The sequence below is a fragment of the Phalacrocorax carbo genome, chromosome 4, assembly GCF_963921805.1.
Source record: "Phalacrocorax carbo chromosome 4, bPhaCar2.1, whole genome shotgun sequence".
NCBI classification, from domain to species: Eukaryota; Metazoa; Chordata; class Aves; order Suliformes; family Phalacrocoracidae; genus Phalacrocorax; species Phalacrocorax carbo.
This window is the reverse complement of record NC_087516.1, coordinates 38,381,388-38,400,710: the sequence shown is the minus strand read 5'-3', so window position 1 is coordinate 38,400,710 and position 19,323 is coordinate 38,381,388. Positions and strand designations below refer to the sequence as shown.

The following is a 19,323-nucleotide window of genomic DNA, read 5'->3' as shown; positions in this document are numbered from 1 at the left end:
CATGCTTTTTTCTCAAGAACTGAAATGAGAAAGGTGTTAGTATTTTTTTGCTAGTTTAGTTTGATTTGAAACTGAAATGGACGGGGGAAAAAAGGTTTTCTTTCTTTGCTTTTTGTAAGGAAAAGTCAGAACTGAGCAAGTCTGAGATGGTGGGGGCTTTGCGTACTCATCCTCTGCTGTTTTTCTTGTCTAGCTAATGTTTGCTGCTTTCCATCCAGCCACCTTTAAGGATGAGAATCTCCCAAATCAGCCTTATACAAATGTATTTCATTAGTTGTGGACGACGGCTCAGTTACTTGTATTTTACATTGCATTTCAAGTTAATTAAATTTAAAGCTTATGGGAGACAACCTCAAATTATCACTGTGTATGTTAAAATCAGAAGGTGGGGGTTTTTTATTATTATTATTTTCATTTTTTTAATGTCACTCCTAAGAGCATTTGACTATTGTGAAGAAATTGCTCAACAGACTGAGTTTTTAAAAACTTACTGGAATACACCAACCAGGATTTTTTTTGAGGGTGGCCTTCAACAGATGTTTTTTCACCTCTTATCTACAGGTAGAACCTGATAGGAGGTATTAGACTGTCAGCACATCTCTAAATTTACTTTGATGCAGGCTGGCAGAAGCAATAGGTACTGCAAAACTAATCTTTCCAATAACATATGTCTCCTAGAAAGAGACAGGACTCTATGTATTAAAAATAGCTTGACTGAAGGAAAAAATATATTGACTAGGATTTTCTTATCTGATATTTACTTTTATGTCCTGGCAGCCTACCTTCTTTCTCTCTTCTCTAGTCCCATGAGGAATAAAAAGAGGCCTGGGCTCCTAGTAGATCTACTTCTATTTTTTGGTTTGTTTGGGGTTTTTTTTCAATTTTTTTTTATTAATAGCATAAGTACTGTCTTTGAAAAGGGAGGAAAATCTTTGGGTTTGCTTTCCTTTTCCAGTTTTTCAGATCAAAAAGTGAGCTATACCTACTTTTGAAACAATCACACTTCTTTCTACCTCACTGTTAACTACTATCTACCTGCAGAGTCATATAGTGAATAGTTCTGTAGAATATTTGATTTACTGCACATGTTCCTTTTAATAAGCCTATAAAATGTGTAGTTTAGCTTCCAGATACTGTAATATTTGGTGGTTTTTAAAATTTATTAATATGACTAAAAATCTGTAATTACAGAGAGAAGTGAAATTTTGGATTATTAGGACAGCACATTACTCCCTAGGAGTCATCCATTCAGTTATATTGTTGTGTTGTAGTAATTTAAATTGTAAGCAGGATGTTCTTGTATGAATGTTTCGTGCCCAGATAGAGATTTTTGAGATTTCCATACCATCCAGATGCCTGCACTGTCTGAATGGGAAGGCATCTGTCTCCTTGATAGTACTTCTGGTATATCCAGGTTCCCTCTTAGCTTTAAAAACCTTGAACTCACCCATAGCAGGCAGGCAGCTGCCTGCCCATCCCCTGCAACTCTGCCTGCACTTCCTCAAAAGTTCATCAAGCCTGATTGTACTTCTTTCTTTCTGTCAGATGGTTTTCACCTGCTTCAGGAATACCCTCAGTTATATAGCTGAGATTCCTATTTCCATCAAAGTAGCAAACATATTCAGTACATAAAACTGGCACTTTCTGCTTAAAAATTACTTCCAGAATTTGTTTAATTGCTTTTGTGCTTTCGCATCTATTATATGTGCTGTAAATGTTGTTGCTGGTGCAGTAGCCGCTGTTTCTGCTTTTTCTGCTCTGAAGAAATATAATGGAGTTAAGCAATGACAGGCTACTCCAATTCAGTGACCACATTAATTCAACCCCTAAAAATGTCTGTGAAATAGCAAAATATTATTTGCATATTTAGAGATGAGCACAAGAGAGATGAAATGACTTTTCATAACATTTAAAGCCAGAAAGAAACAAGCTCCTGTAATTTTTTTTTCTGGTTTTGTTTGGTTGTTTTTTAAGCTCAGCCATCCCTCTTTATCCTGAATAAATATTCCTATTCTAAAGCAAGTGTCTGTCTGGCACAGACACCTGCTGTTGTTTAAGAACTTTGAGCAGGTAAAATTTTAAAGATAAGACTGTTTCTCCATTCATGGTTTCTCCAGAGTAGATTGCTTCTCCAAACTAGAAACCAAAGTCAGAAGAGACATCTCAGAGTTTAATACAAAATGTGTGGTTTTTCCCCTCTTCTCTTTGCACCACTATTTTAAAGGGTTAGATAAAAATATATAAGAGCATTATTAATGCTTCAGAGCGAGTCTGGTTGACAGTTGAGAACAAAAGCCAACCCGGTTCTTAACTCTTAGCTGATGAGCATAATTTTCATAAAATGTCACCTTTTCATTGCAATCAGTGAAAGTGTTAGTGTATGTGATACTCCAGACCTGTACATCTGACCATCATGGATGAAGTATTTTCCATCTAACATGGGCAACATTTCACTGGAATGTCAGAACCAGGTAGTGTAATGCAAAATTCACCAGAAAGCTGGGTCTGAAGCTTCAGTTTTACCCTTGTCTTAGCTAAGTATCCAAAGGGCTCACGAGCACAGCTGGTGGCAGGGCACAGCCTTTCCCTTGGGTGTCCCTTTGCTAAAACATCTTTGACAGCAGCTGCTCCACTGGGGAGCAGCCACCAGCAGGGTCACACCAGCAGCTGACCTCTCCCATGATGGTGAAATACAAGGAGCTGATCCTGAGCATGCTGGCTGGTGGTTACGAGAGGGTTTCAGGCTGAAGCTGGGCTCTCACAACAGGCAGCACATGGGTGGCTTTGCACAGTATCAGCCTAAAATCACATGATAATTCTTGAGGCTTATCTGACCTGCCCAGAATAACATCCTGGCTTAAATCTTAGCCAACAAGACATAGAATGTGAGGAGCCATTTGTCATCAGTGTGTCTCAGCTGTGGGACTAGCAGACTGGTTTAAGCCAGAATTGCTGTGATGTGACATGGTCATCATCAGCCTGCTGCATTTTGCCACACAAGAACCTGTTCCAATGGTATCATCTGTCCTGGCAGCTGTACAATATTGGATGAATAGCTCTAGGAGAGGAGTCCCCAGCTGGAGCTGTAGGACATGGGGAAGAAGCTTCAGCAGCTGGCCACAGCTAGTTCACTGTGCCTCAACTGTGTGCTGGGGATGCCAGAATACACTAAATCACAATTTCCTGGAAATGGGAGATGAAAGAAGAGTAACCATGGCTGAGAGGTCAGAAATTGTGTTGCAGATTCCTGTGAGGAAGAATAAAGACAACTAAGGAGTACAGGCTTGATCATTGTGTCTGCAACTTATGTGGGTTTTAGAAAATATGAGGTCTAGACTGCAGGATAGGGTCAGTCACACAGTCGTGAAGATTTTATCCACACAAACTCTCCTAGCAATACTGTTTGGTAGTATCCAATACTGAGAAAGTTTAGGGTAGGTAAGTCCCTTCTGAACACTGTTTTAGGATGAAGTTCAATGTTTATGCCAAAAACTACCTGGACACTGTTCACTTACAGTTTGTGAATGAAGCAGATTTTAGTGATTTGAACGCCAGGGGTGGATAGGGATTTTTGACCTAAAGGAATTCTCCGACATGGAATGGGTACCCATGGGCAAGTCATTTATCTTGGATGTTTTTATTTGCTTCTCTAAGAGAAGAATTATGAGATGAGCCTCACAACTTCAGTGAATATTTAGGATTTTATAAAATAATTAAAGTAATTGAGTTTGTAAAATTTTAGATAGTGTGTTTCAAATACATTTGCTGTTATTAAATTAATATAAAAAACAAATACAGATTGAATAGCATGAAAGTACTTTTTAACAAAAAGGAGTTTTGCATTCAGGTAGTTGAAAAATATCTATTTTGATACATAGATTATATACTTCATAGCTTTGTTATATTCTGTATTAAAATAATACCTTCCATGCATGAGTACAGTTGGGAATCAGTCTAATTGGCAATGCAGCAGAGATATATCGTCATCTTCCTCACTAAGATGTTGCTCCTAACCCTCTAGTAACAAAAATGAATACAATACTGAGGTATGTTTATAAAATCACATAATGAAGTAAGGCAAATTTCTTATCTTCAGGTTTCCTTTTTTAAGTCAGTTATTAAAAACACTACTTTGTGACACTCAAATGTTATTACTTTCTGATATTCACAGTTTGTAAGCTGTCTCCTCAGAAAGCAAGTACCAGTGTCTGCACAAAGCCCTTCTGACCTCATTACTTCGGCTACGCTGAAAAATCTGGTTCTCCTGCTTCTCTTGCCCTCCTCTCCCTTCAGGAGTCCTTAGAGCATGTAAAAGGAACACTTTTATGGGTATTTTTTGGCTCAATTGATGCAGCAATATATTATTAGCTTAGTGTAACTCTCTCAAAATTTTATGAGGCTTCACAGACTAGCTGAAGTGAACGTAGGTTTTATGTTCCATACCTAACAGATCATGCAAGTTTCTGTCATTATCAGTTAGGATATGCTTGATCAAGTTCAGGCAGTTTACAAATGATGGGTATTTTTTTCTTCACTGCGTGATACATCAGAAAGACAGTAGATTATTAAGGGGACTGGTTCAGAGTTTCAAAATACAGAGTTATTGTTACAAAACCTAGATCTAGTTAAATAGTAGCAAAAAAATGTGTTTTCATAAATTCATTCACATCTCAGTGGCTGTTTCATGTGCCTATCTATGTGATCCTCCCTGTTTGGCTGGTATGGAGCAACATACCCCCTTTCACAGAGCAATGATAATTTTTTATGTATTTATAGGAATGAAATCCTATCCTCCTAGAAGATCTTTATATCAACAAAACATATAGTAATTTAAATGGTATTTGGCAAAGGGATTTTCACTGTAACTGCATAAATTTCTGTACTGTGTTTCCTTGTGAACAAAACTATTAGTGTGCAAGATAGTAATCATCTCTCCCATTCTTCTTCTGTTCTGTAATTTTTGTGCCTCTGTAAAAAGTATAGAAAAAAATACACAATTATGTGTTAGGGTTAATTCAGTCACCGAGTTGAGAAAAAGTAATAGAATTTTAAAATGTGTAGTGATCCTCTAGTAAATATAGATGTATATGAAATATAGATAGCTAAACAGGTGATAAATAAGATGTAATGGTTTCTCTGGAAAAATTACAATATTGGCAATGAATCCTACTATAATTGAAGAATTTAGCAATCCAAAATTTAATCTTGCTAGATAATTTGTAACCCCAGTTTTGAAATAAAGCCATGCAGGCACTCTTTGCAGGACTAACACCAGCATAACTATGTAAAGAAGCAACAGAATGTGACTGAAAAGAGTTCTCAGTTTTCAATTTATAGGTATTCTTTCACTCAGGATGAAAGCTTACTTTCTAACAAGCATGAAGCAAATACCAACTATATTTTATTCTTGGCGACCAAGCATTTTTAAGACAAACAAGAAAATAAGATAATCAAAAGCTATTAGAAAGAGAAAGATAAAATCTTACACCAAAATTATAAATACAGAAATAAAATATGACATAAAGCTGTAATGTTTCAATTCGTCAAAATTTTTCCATGCGAACACCCAAAGGTAGGCAGTCGCAGTTATGTTAGTTTCAGTGAAAAAGAATGTAACAACATTTCTTTGACCCTTATTCTTTTAAAAATGTGAACACTCAGTGTGTTTTAAAATAGTTATTTCACTTTTCTGAGAGTACATGTGCTACTGACAACAATAGGCAAATGAAGCCGTTAAGGCAGCAGACTGTGGTTTTTTTCTTCACATACTTCTCTGTTTCTGAAATTGTATTTCAGTTTTCCTATGTAAAGCATGGTAGAATCCCCATGATCAATTTCAGTCTACCAAAGAAATGAGTTTAAGTTACTGACTTTGAGTTTGGAGGAAGTAAATTCTACAGCCAAGAGCCACCATGTTTTACATCTACACTGTGGTTTCCACCTCCTTTCCCCAAATATGCCATTGTTCCTAAGGCTGGTCTACTTGCTAATACCTAAGTATCACCATTTGAAAATTGAACTGGTGGCATGTTTCCCCTTCTTTCTGAAAAAGATTTTGTATTTGGAATATAACCAGAAATGTTACTGCTAATGTGACAATGGGAATAACTGCAAAATAAACACACATACAAGTCAGTGTACAAAAAAAGAGAGTCCACTGAATAAAAAGATCCAATATTTACATTTATGTTATTCTGAATATGAAGTGTTAAGTTATACGTTATTAAATTCCCTTTTTACAAGGTCAGTATACAAATATGTACACTTTCAAGAAACATATTAAAAAAAGAATAAATTCTGTCAGAATGCAAAATCTAAGATAAAACATCTGAAAGCAATGTGCAACATTGGTATGTTGAAGGGGAAGCAGTAAATTTGTCTTGCAATAATTATACAAAGTTTATTACTCTGTTGCTACCACAAGCAGAGTACAGTGTCCAAAAGTGTTCCTAAAGGATTATTTACTAAACCCTTTCTTTCTTAGCTAGGTCTTTAGGCTTCTTCCCTAGTTTTACAGAATAACACATGTTGTTCTTCCTGGGCTGGCTTCCATTCTGCAGTTAAGTATGGGTGGGCTCAAGGTTCTGTAGTATTTCACACAATCCTAATGCCCCTGTGGTGGGTGTAGAGGCTGAAAAGGAAAGCAAGTGGAAGCAGGTGCTCGCTGACAGAAATTCATAAAGGTATTAAAAAGCAAGTGATGTGATGCAGCAAAACATCCTCAGCGCATTTGCTGCTCACATCTGGTGAGTATGGCACCTTCAAAACCAAGTTTTGTATCTTACCTGTTTTGACTAATGCTGTATAATTTAAAGGCAAGGAAGTATGTTTTAAGTAAACATGCTCATGATCTTTCCTTCTATTTCCTTTTTTTTTCTTTTCTTAGAACCTCAAAAGAGGCAGAGCGGTATCGCTGGAGCATAGGAGGATGAACCTTAAACCTAGTAAGTGAGCTTAGAGTAGAGTTTTAAAGAGGGATAATTATGTAAATAAAACAGGTCCTGATGTGATTATTTTGTTTCTTGTGAATCAGTGCATTTAGTTTTTTATTTCACAAACATGTTTCTGATTCTTTGGTACCATACATTAGCATTGTTTTTTTAGGTAATAGTTAACCAGGAAATAAAATAAAGCAGCCCAAGTCAGGCGAGTTGCAAGCTTTAGCAAACTATCCTTCTGTACATCCATCCTGCTTTGTGGGACCCTGTCAGGACAAAATAGTTCATTCTCAGTGTTTGCTCTGTTCTAGAAGAAGACATAGTTCTTTTTTTAATAGAAATCGGGAGTGTGAGACATAGGGAATACTGGGTCATAAGCTGCTGTTTGCATACTAAGATCTTAATTATAGGTAAGTGCAACTTTCAAAAGTGATGTTAATTTCAATTATATGCTCCACTTGCTCCACTTAAGACCCCATTACTTTGTTAACTCAGTTATCACCATCATGAGGGTAAAATTAGGTTGTCCTGTATTGAAGAAAGACCTGTAGTGTCCTAGTTTTGTGTGAGGCAATGCACATGTTCTGGAGGAGACCCACTGTATCTTTTACCATGGAGGGTGTATCGGTAGCAGCACTTTGTTCTGTGTTCAAAGTGGAAGTACTTGTCTCCAGTTTCTTTTTACATTAAAACTGTGGTTTCCACTAGTAGTGTGTACACGAAGGTGTGACTTGCTCACAGTACAGGAGCCGTACAAGACAGGATGTTATTTACTGAAAGCAAATTTTTCATCCTTGCTTATTTTTATGGGCCTATTATTAGTAAACTATAGAAAAAACCCCTCCCTCTTTTTAATCTCCCTGAGGTTTTAAATACTTCATATTACAATACAAATGAATATATTTAGATTCGATTGAAGGTGGAATTTATTTTTTTTTTTCGGTCCAGATCTGGGCGTATACTAAACTTAATTAAGCATAAATGACTTTCCCAAATGTATTAAATATTTGAAGGACCAAACCCAGAATTAATTGTGCCTTAATATCTGACTACTTGCACGTCAATGGCAAACATACCTAAGGCAAGTTTATTGTGAAAGGAAACCTTCATGCCCTTCAGACAAGGTACCCTCCACCACATGCACTTACATGAAGTAAAGCATCCCATGAGGCTTAGGAAACCTCCAAGTCAATAATCTTAGTTGTCCTGGCCAATATATTATTTCTGAGTAAAATAGGAACAAGTAGTTGAGATCTCTTAGTGAATAACATGACCTCCCTTGTTTGCCTACATAATGAATTGGCAAGCCATATTTAACTTTGTGAAGTACACGGCAATAATGCAGTAAGCCCAATGTAAAAATTAGTTTTGTTTTTTAAGATTATGCATTTCCCGAGCATTTTAATCAAGACTGCAGTAGACAGTCTTAGAAATTCATTCATAAGTTTAGCGGTTTTTTACTAATATTTTAACAAAAATAATTTTGTTGTAATAAATTATGGTTTTAAGAAGATCGCATTTACATTTTTACAAATAAATTATAATCTCATCTCCCAGATAAGCGGTTAAATAGATAGCTTTCTTATTAACAGCACATTGATACAACCAAATGATGGGTAATTTCTATTATCGTTATAAATAGATAAGAAGTATATAGATGTGAAAGAAGCATTGATGTGGAAAATGTTAAAATAACAAATCTTATTAGAAGAAAGAATTTAGAAATAACTTGTCAGGAGGGTAATGACCTCAATTAAATTTTATGTGAAATTATAATTGGCGTTTTTAATAAAGGAATGCTATTGCAAATTGCATATTTGATATGATATTACAGGACATCTTATTTCCTCTGGCATGTATTTATATAAAATAAAAATATTTGAGATAATAAAGGTAGATTCATAATTTGGAGTTTTGGGAATCCGCTCAGATGACAGGTTTAAAATAGCTTTCAATACAGTAAAGAGGAAAGTGGGAAAGTTATCTGAAAGTGATCCTTTTGTTCTTTTGACCAAAAAGACGTTGATATTCGACATGACGTGATGTGGTGCGTGTTCTCTAGATGTAGTGACTTCAAGATGCAGTCAGATAGAATCCTTTTTTTTAAAAGATATATCAACTGTCCAAATAAATTCCTCAGAAACTTCCAAAAATTACCCAGTTGTCATCTTTTGTACAGATATATATGAGAAGTGTAATGTCTCTCATTATTGTTCTGGTAATGTGCTGATTTCTAATGCCAAACTAATATTGGAATCGTAACTCCAAAGTAGTTCTGCAAATAATATCAAGATGTATGTTGGGGGGGAGGAGGGGTTGCCTGTGGAGTCCTCCAAACATCACTTAATATTAGGTTTTTAATTATTTATATTGTCACATACTTTGTTAAAATTCAACCTAAATTTACTTAATGATACCAGAATAGTGCAGATTTCAAATCTGGGATAAATATTACAAAGAGAAAAGCCACCTTAAACCATCTCTTGTTTAATGTTTCTCCTTTGCTTACATATAATAGTAGTAGAAGGGTTGCAGCTGTAGACGTAATAGTAGAAGTGATGTGTTAAGAAAAAGCTCCAACAAAAGTCAGTGAGGAATATTGGCTTGGGGTCACATAGATAAAATAAGCTGTAGTAGTTGTTAGGAAAGTACCTAGTAGAAATTTTAAGCAAAAAGAAGTGGTGTTTGTAGCATTTGCAAATAAGCAGCTGCTTCAATTCACAATCTGCCCCAATTACCTTCTGTTAATCTGGCACATATTTAAAATGAAATACTGTGCATATTTTTTCATGGTTCAGATGCTGCAGACTTTTCTTCAGGCTCACTAAGAAAAGTCACTCTCACAAGTGACCTGTGTAATTGAATGTGAGTTATTTTAGAAACAGATTTCCACAGAGGGAAGGAGAACTGTGGCGGTGGGGAATCCTCAGCATTTACTTTTTAAGTTCTGACCTGATAAATAAATGTGAAAAGAGATAAACTGACACCAGTGAAAAAGAAATGGGTGTTCATATATGGAAAGTTTATCATATACATACTGTCATAGGTGTGTAGATATGTATGTAGACACACTTGGGGTTTACTGTAACCTAAGAACTAGATTCTGATATCGTTCTGAAGATGTTTTATGTATGAAGAGCAGAGCGCTGCACCATCAAAGCACATTTCAACAGGCCACTCTGAGGAAAAGCTGCTGCAACCACTTCTCAGATTAGGTGAGATTTGGATGTTTAATACCAAAAGCAACCCAGAAATCCTATGTCTCATCTAGCTTTGGAGATACCTACCTTGACCTTATGTCCATATTTTGGACTGTGGGTTTTAATTCATCCAAATTGCAGGTCCTTGCAATCCTTGAGGCTAATGCTTAGTTCTCATTAGACACACTTGTGATCCAGTATGAGGTTGAGAGCTATCTAACTCTAGAGTGACCTTATGCATGAAATAAAGTCATAGAAGAGTCATTTGTAAAAAAGGATGAAACTTACACCAGCTGATCTTGCAGTTGAATATTCAGTTGGTTCACCTTTTTTTCACAAATAATAGTTATACTTAATTCCTTTAGAGAAAAAAAAATCACATTTCTTAAAATATTGAGGAATGGATTAGGTCGTGTTAGTAATCCAGAGGTCTAAACTGATCACCACAGTCCACTGTGCTGTCCCAGGACAGTACATTTTTACAGTTATATCAGGAGAGTTTTGTTTCTATGAAGAAAGATTGACCCTAAAGCTCCATTTGAAGCTTTTATTTATTCAATACAGTGTTTGTGTTTAAAGGTAAACTTTTTTACAGACAGCATATTTGACAGGTGTTTCATTGCTATACAAAATTTGCTGAACTTGCCTGGAACAAGCAATCTGTAGGAATCAGTGTTTCTAGAGACAAGTAGTGCTTGAAGGTGCAGGTAACTGAGATGAGTAGAGACATTTAGAAAGCTGTTTTGCTCAGTGAAACTTTTCTCACGTTTTGTGCAAACTCAGAACACTAAATTACTGAGAAATATCCTTTAATTTAATGTATGTTGTGCTGTTATTTCAAAAGTATATGTCGTGGTTTAAACCCAGACGGCAACTCAGCACCACATAGCTGTTTGCTCACTTTTCTCACTTCCCCGAGCTGCCCCAGTGGGATGGATGAGAGAATCAGAAGACTGAGAGTGAGAACACTTGCGGGTTGAGATAAGAATAGTTTACCAATTGAAATATGACATGACATGACATGACATGACATGACATGACATGACATAATATAATATAATATAATATAATATAATATAATATAATATAATATAATATAATATAATATAATATAATATAATATAATATAATATAATATAATATAATATAATATAATATAATATAATATAATATAATATAATATAATATAATATAATATAATATGTCACGTCATGAAGAAGAAGAAGAAGTAGAAGAAGAAATGTAGTGAAAAGGAAAATAATAAAAAGGGAGAAAAATTAAAATAAAGCCCAAGAAAGACAAGTGAAACAAATGAAAAACAATTACTCACCACCAACTGATGCTCAGCCAGTCCCTGAGCAGTGGCCCCCATGGCCAGCTTTCTCCCATTTTATGTAATGAGAATGATGCCATATGGTACAAAATATCCCTTTGGTCAGCTGGGGTCAGCTGTCCTGGCTGTGCCCCCTCCTAACTTCTCACTGGCAGGGCACGAGAAGCTGAAAAGTCCTTGACTAGTGTGAGCACTACTTAGCAAAAACTGAAACATCAGTGTGTTACCATCATTATTCTCATACTAAATCCAAAACACAGCACTATACCAGCTATTAGGAAGTAAATTATCTCTATCCCAGCTGAAATGAGGACATTATCCACCCCTTACTCTATACCATCTACATCATGCCCAGGTCCCACAGTTTCCAAGACATCCCAGTTAATCACTACCACCTTTCCTGTCTTTTGTTATATATACACCGATATATATATACATATATATATATATACACACACACCGATATGGTCTGTGGGCCATCCCTCTAAGATATCTATTGAGTTCATTTAGTCCATGACTTTGGGCTCCATCTGTCACGGTAATCCTTCAGGGCAGGAGAGATGGTGTGTGGTGTTGGATTGTTTCATGCTGAAGCCAGTTCTGGTTCCATCACTGCTGCACTTGTCTGGTTCCATCATCGCTGCACTTTGTTTGGTTTTCATAAAAATTCATTCTTCACTAATCTGGGTGATTTTTACTGTAATACTGTTGATATGGCAAAATCAAATCCCTTTGAGGTATGCATGGACTTACCCATCCTCCCACCTCACCCACCAAGTACACCGACATCCTTGAGCAAAAGGAATCCCAGCAATGGGTTTGCCTGTGTCCATGGCAGGAATAACCCAAACTGTTTTTCCCCAGCATATTTTTTATGTGCACTACAGGAACTTTATCCCCTTCCACAGTATGTAAGAGTTTTGATTTGGCAGGGCCAGCTTCATTGGCAGATCCCTAGTGTTGACTAACCAGGTGGCTTTTGCTAAATGTGTATCCCAGTGTTTAAATGTCCCACCTCCCATTGCTCTCAGTGGAGTCTTTAACAGTCCATTGTATTGTTCAATTTCCTGGAGGCATGATAGGGGATGTGATACACCCACTCAGTGCCGTGCTCTTCGGCCCACGTGTCCATGAGGTTGTTTTGGAAATGAGTCCCGTTGTCTGACTCAGTTCTCTCTGGAGTGCCATGATGCCATAGGACTTGTTTTCCCAGGTGCAAGATAGTGTTCCGGGCAGTGGCATGGGGCAAGGGGTATGTTTCCAGCCAGCCAGTGGTTGCTTGCACCACTGTAAGCACATGGTGCTTGCCTTGGCAAGTTTATGGGAGTGTGATATAGTCAATCTGCCAAGCCTCCCCATATTCATATTTCAGCCATCATCCTCCGTACCAGAGAGCCTTTAACCACTTGACTTGCTTGATTGCAGCACATGTTTCACATTCATGGATAGCCTGTGCAATAGCGTCCATGGTCAAGTCCACCCCTTGATCACAAGCCCATCTGTATGCTGCATCTCTCCCTTGATGGTCTGAGGTGTCATGGGCCCACCAAGCTATAAATAATTCATGCTTATGCTGCCAGTCCAGATCCACCTCACCCACTTCAATCTTAGCAGCCTGATCTACCTGCTGGTTGTTTTCATATTCTTCAGTGGCCCGACTCTTGGGGACATGAGCATCCACATGCCGTACCTTTACAACCAGGTTCTCTACCCAGGCAGCAATATCTTGCCACAATGTGGCAGCCCAGATGGGTTTGCCTCTGCGCTGCCAGTTGTTCTGCTTCCACTGGTGTAACCAGCCCCACAGGGCATTTGACACCATTCAGGAGTCAGTATAGAGACAGAGCACTGGCCACTTTTCCTGTTCAGCAATGTCTAATGCCAGCTGGATGGCCTTTACCTCTGCAAACTGACTTGATTCACCTTGACCTCCAGCAATTCCTGCAACTTGTCCTGTAGAACTCGACACAGCAGGTTCCCACCTTCGATGTTTTCCTACAATACAACAGGACCCATCAGTGAACAGGGCATATTGCTTCTCATCTTCTGGCAGTTTGTTATACAGTGGGGCCTCTTCAGTACGTGTCACCTCCTCCTCTGGCAATATTCCGAAATCATTGCATGCTGGCCAGTCCATGATCACTTCCAAGATTCCTGGGCAACTGGGGTTTCTTATTCAAGCCCGCTGGGTGATCAGTGCAACCCATTTACTCCATGTAGCATCAGTTGCATGGTGTGTAGAGGGGACGTTTCCTTTGAACATCCAGCCCAGCACTGGCAGTTGGGGTGCCAGGAGCAGCTGTGCTTCAGTACCAACCACTTGTGAAGCAACTGGAACCCCTTCATATGCTGCCAATATCTCTTTTTCAGTTGGAGTATAGCGGGCTTCAGACTCTCTGTATCTCAGACTCCAAAACCCTAGGGGTTGACCTTGGGTCTTCGCCGGTGCTTTCTGCCAGAGACTCCAGGTAGGGCCGTTCTCCCCAGCTGAGGCGCAGAGCACATTTTTCCCACCTTGTCCTCCTTGGACTGGCCCAAGGGCTACTGCATGAACTATCTCCTGTTTAATTTTTTCAAAGGCTTGCTGTTGCTCAGGGCCCCATTTGAAATCATTCTTCTTCCAGGTCACTTCATAGAGAGGGCTTACAATAAGACTAAAATTTGAAATATGCATTCTCCAAAAACCGACAACACCTAAGAAAGCTTGTGTTTCCTTTTTGCTAGTTGGCGTAGAGATGGCTCTTATTTTGTTGATCATCTCCATTGGAATCTGACAACATCCATCTTTACATTTTATTCCTAAGAACTGGATCTCCTGTGCAGGTCCCTTGACTTTACTTTGTTTTATGGCAAAACTGGCTTTCAGAAGGATTTGGACTGTTTTCCTCTCTCTCAAAAACTTTTGCTGTGTTGACCCACACAATGATGTCATCAATGTGTTGTAGATGTTCCGGAGCTTCTCCCTGTTCCACTGCAGTCTGAATCAGTTCATGACAAATGATAGGACTCTTTCCACCCCTGGGGCAGTCGATTCCAGGTGTACTGGAGGCCCCTCCACGTAAAAGCAAACTGTGGCCTGCACTCTGCTGCCAGAGGGATTGAGAAGAATGCATTAGCGATATCAATTGTGGCATACCACTTGGCTGCCTTGGACTCCAGTTCATATTGAAGTTCTAGCAAGTCTAGCATGGCAGCACTCAGAGGTGGCATGACTTTGTTCAGGCCACGACAGTCTACTGTTAGTCTCCACTCCTCGTTAGACTCCTGCACTGGCCATATGGGACTGCTAAAGAGAGAGTGGGTCTTGCTGATCACTCATTGGCTCTCCAGTTGATGAATCAGTTCATGGATCAGCTCAGGGAGTCTTGGTTGGTGCGATATTGCCATCGGTGCACTGTGGTGGTGATCAGCACCCCCCATCCTTTGATAAAATACACGGATATCATTTAGTCCACGGCTTTGGTCTCCATCTGTACTTGTGGTCACTCAGGACAGGAGAGGGGGTGTGTTGCATTGAGTTACTGGGCACCAAAGCCAGCTGAGGTCGGGTCACTGCTGCACTTGCACTGCTCCTTGAAAGACTTGTCCTCCATTGGTTTGGATGGTGTAGTAATTCCTATAACACGCAGCTCAAATCACAGGTTACAACAATTTAAAGGTATATCCATCACAATCTCCACCTCTGGTCCCTTTGGGCCAGGTTATAGGTTTTAACATTGCAGTGAACTCCTCCCCTTGCCCATGGCTGGCTGCAGTCCCTCCAGAATTAAACCTGTTCCAACATGGCTTTGCCCATGGCTTTATAGTGTTTTACTATAGGTGGGGTATCATCATTTTGGAATGGTAGCGACAAATGGTTCATCACGTATAATATTTTTGCTAATCGGTTGTGTGGGGTTTCTTGGCTATCTCCCCTTTTTTGTTTGTGGAGGAGTAGTTTGACTGTGCAGTGCATTCATTTGGTGGAAAACACTTCATCAAACTTGGAACTGCGGTTTCCCCCTTTCTGGCTGTAGGTCTTTCCAAATCGGGATGTCATTTTGGCTCCTGTTTCATATTCTCTCCGCGTCGGTGCTGGCGGCAAGGTCGGGCGGGCATGGGTGCGGGTCCCAGGTCGGCACTGCCGCGGATGTGCGGCACCGGCATCGGTTTCTGGCTGCTGATCTGCCACCTGCAAATGGCGCGCTGCCAACGGCAGCCTCCACTCCGCCCCTCCCCAGTACTGGCGCCGGCTCCGATCCCTCGCAGGGTTGCGCAGGCGTTAGAGCCCCCAGCGCCACCTCCTACGGTGCTGCTTCCTCCGTGCCGGGATTATTGCCACTCTCGGGACGGGGCTTGTGACCATGTCTCCACCATTTGCCCCGCTCCTTCCCATGTTTCAACATCGAACACTGCGGAGACTGTTGATGGAGCCCCATGCTTTTGCAGGAATTTCCGTAATAACTTTACTCTAAAAGTATCATATTTAATGCCTTGCTTGCTCAATAACTGAATCAGTAATTAACAATCGCTTCTTCTTCGGCAGACAGATTAGCTCCCATGCTTACTGCCCCAGCCGCTCACCTGTAATATTAAGGTGATGTCCCGGGATTAAAGCTGCGGTCCTGCCGTCAGCTTGATTCATCCAGCTGGCGTCCCTGCGGACGCTGCTCCTCAGCATTGTACTCCCACGTCGGGGTCGCCATTTGCAGGGATGAATGTCACGGACTCCTGACAGATGTTTTGCAGAAGACCTTTATTGTCAGCTTTTCACTGTTTATATATCTTTTCAACACATTCCTCATGCAATCACACACACAAACAATTCCTGTTATTCGTCAGCTAGCTCTAAGCACGCGCCTTACGCTACATTCTAATAGTCTGTTCTATTTGCTCTACTTCATTAGTTTTTGCTTACTTTAATTCTTCTTGGCATTTCCCACATTCCTGTCTCTGTCTTTTGCTGCCGCATTGCTTCAGTTCAAGGACGTGTCAAACAGTGCTAATTTATTTGCAAATTCATCCCCCACAGTTTGCAGTTAGGCTCACTTCGGCCTCCAATACAGTCAGCTCTAGGGATCCCCCTGTCACTTCAGCAATATAGATGGGTTCTTCCCCTGTATAGCTTGATGGCATTAGGGTGCACTGTGCACTGATATCCACTAAAGCCTTATATTCCTGTGGGCCTGATGTGCCAGGCCATCAAATCCACAAAGTCCAGTAAACCCAGTTGTCCCTTTCCTCTATCTGGGTGGAAGCTGGACCCCTCTAGTCCCAGTCATGGTATTTGCTACTGACATCTTGTAAATATGAATCAGAATTCCTTTAATTAAGATAGGAGCAAGATCAGCCCTTCTGCTCTGTCTGGGGAACTTCCCACTGGAAACTGGAACAGCAGTTTTCCTGGAAGAGCCCCCTTCTGTGATTGTTCTACCTTGTAGTTTACATACCCATACCTCTAGGGTTGAGGTAGATTTTCCATCCCACTTCCTCATGTCCCTTCTGTGGTCATGCAGGTAAAACCACAGGGTAGCCCATGGTGTGTACCCACTATATCCCCCCTCTTGAGCAGAGGAATGCTTACTCCTAATAGTTGAGATACTGGTCCATACAGGTGAGGAGTATGATCTATCTTCTTTGAGTTGCTGGACCAGTTTCTCCACAGCCGATAAAGGAGGAAGACAGACTTTCTTCATATAGGGGCAGCTGGCCAGCCAATTTACCTACTGTGTGCCCCTCTCTGTCTTTCCAGGTCGTTACTGCCAATGAGTTGGCATATGATGATGGCGCACTCCATACAAACTTCGCCACATGCGTCTCATGAATTTGACTTCATCTGGATCTTTGGATAACTGCTCGTTGTCCAGGTCATGATAAATCATCTAAAGCATGGCTAATTCCCTCAGGTACTGGATACCTCTCTCCATGGTGGTCCACTTGCCTGGGTGACATCTTCCTTGGAGGGATACCTTTCCCTTCTGACTGACAGGAGTTGCTTCCAGAGGCTGAGGACTTCTGCCCCTTTTCCAATTGCTTTGTCAATGCCCCCTTCCCTAGAAACGAATCCCAGCTGCTTGGCTTCCCTACCCTCTAATTCAAGGCTACTGGCCCCATTATCGCAGCATCAGAGCAACCAGGTGACAATGTGCTCACCTGAATGACTGCTGAAATCCTTTTGCATATCTTTCAGCTCGCTCAGGGATAGAGATTGGGTGGTTACCATCTCATTTCCGAGTTCTTCCTCTTCCTCCAAGGAAGAGGAGGAACCCTGCTGCTGAGTTCTTCCTCAGGGAGAAGTGTGGAATTCTTCCTTTTCCTCCTGTTCTTGTGATGGCCCTGCTTTAGAGTAGTCTGCCTCCTGACTGGCAGGGCAATATGCTTCTTCATCCTGCTCCCTCTTAGGAGGAGCTTCTTCATCCCTCCATAAACAAGAGGAATTCCACTTCCAATATTTCTTCTTGTGTATAGAAGAATATTTCTTCTTGGGCATCTGATACCAGCGCAAGTTCACAGAATCACAGAATCACAGAATGGTAGGGATTGGTAGGACCTCTGGAGATCATCTCTTCCAACCCCGCTGCTTGAGCAGGGACACCTAGAGCAGGGGGCACAGGAACGCGTCCAGGCAGGTTTTTAATGTCTCCAGGGAAGGAGACTCCACAACATCCCTGGGCAACCTGTTCCACTGCTCGGTCACCCTCACAGGAAAGAAGTGTTTCCTCATATTCAGGTGGAACTTCCTTGTGCCCATTGCCCCTTGTCCCGTCGTTGTACACCACAGAAAAGAGTCTGGCCCCGTCCTCTTGACACCCATCCTTTGGATATTTATAAGCATTGATAAGATCCCCCCTCAGTCTTCTCTTCTCCAGGCTGAGCAAACCCAGGTCTCTCAGCCGTTCCTCATAAGAGAAATGCTTCTGTCCCCTGAAGGTCTCCACTGCACTCTCTCCAGTAGTTCCCTGTCTTTCTTCAACTGGGGAGTCCAGAACCGGATGCAGTACTCCAAATGTGGCCTCACTAGGCCAGTGTAGAGGGGGAGGATAACCTCTCTTGATCTGCCGCCCACACTCCTTTTTATGCAGCCCAGGACACCTTTGGCCTTCTTGGCCACAAGGGCACAGTGATGGCTCATGGTCAGCTTGTTGTCCACCAGCACTCCCAGGTCTTTCTCAGCAGAGCCACTTTCCAGTAGTTCAGCCCCCAGCCTGTACTGGTGCCTGGGGTTGTTCCTCCCCAGGAGCAGGACCTTGCACTTGCGCCTGTTGAATTTCATGGGGTTCCCCTCGGCCCAGCTCTCCAGCCTGTCCAGGTCTCACTGGATGGCAGCACAGCCTTCTGGTATATCAGCCACTCCTCCCAGTTTGGTATCATTGGTGAACTTGCTGAGGGTACACTCTATCCCTTTGTCCAGGTCATGGATGGATATGTTGAACAGGGCTGGACCCAGCACAGACCCCTGGGGAACACCGCTAGTGACAGGCCTCTATCCAGAATCTGCCCCATTGATCACAACCCTCTGAGTTCTGTTGTTGAGCCAGACCTCTATCCACCTCACTGTCCTCTCATCTAACACACACATCCTAAGCTTCCCTATGAGGATGTTACGGGAGATGTTGTGAAAAGCCTTGCTGAAGTCAAGGTAAACAACACCACTGCTGTCCCTTCATCTACCCAGCCAGTCCCACCATCATACAAGGCTGTCAGGTTGGTCAAGCATGCTCTTCCCTTGGTGAAACTTTTGACCTATTCTGTGGTTTCTGTGATAGACCTGAAGTAGCTTGTAAACTCTGATTATTTCATGTCACTGGAGTGCAGACTTTGTATTACAAGGTTGTAATTAAAAATATTGGTTCAAACAAGAGTGCAGAATGCT

General features: G+C 40.8%; 1 long non-coding RNA gene across 1 annotated transcript in view; it reads left to right on the top strand.

Annotated features, from left to right (window-relative positions):
* The window catches only part of LOC135313265 (uncharacterized), a 542,083-nt gene that overhangs the window by 303,377 nt on the left and 219,383 nt on the right, over window positions 1-19,323 (top strand). The window contains exon 4 of the long non-coding RNA XR_010372880.1: window positions 6,887-6,944. This is a non-coding gene — a long non-coding RNA (uncharacterized LOC135313265). The remainder of the gene's footprint in view (window positions 1-6,886; window positions 6,945-19,323) is intronic.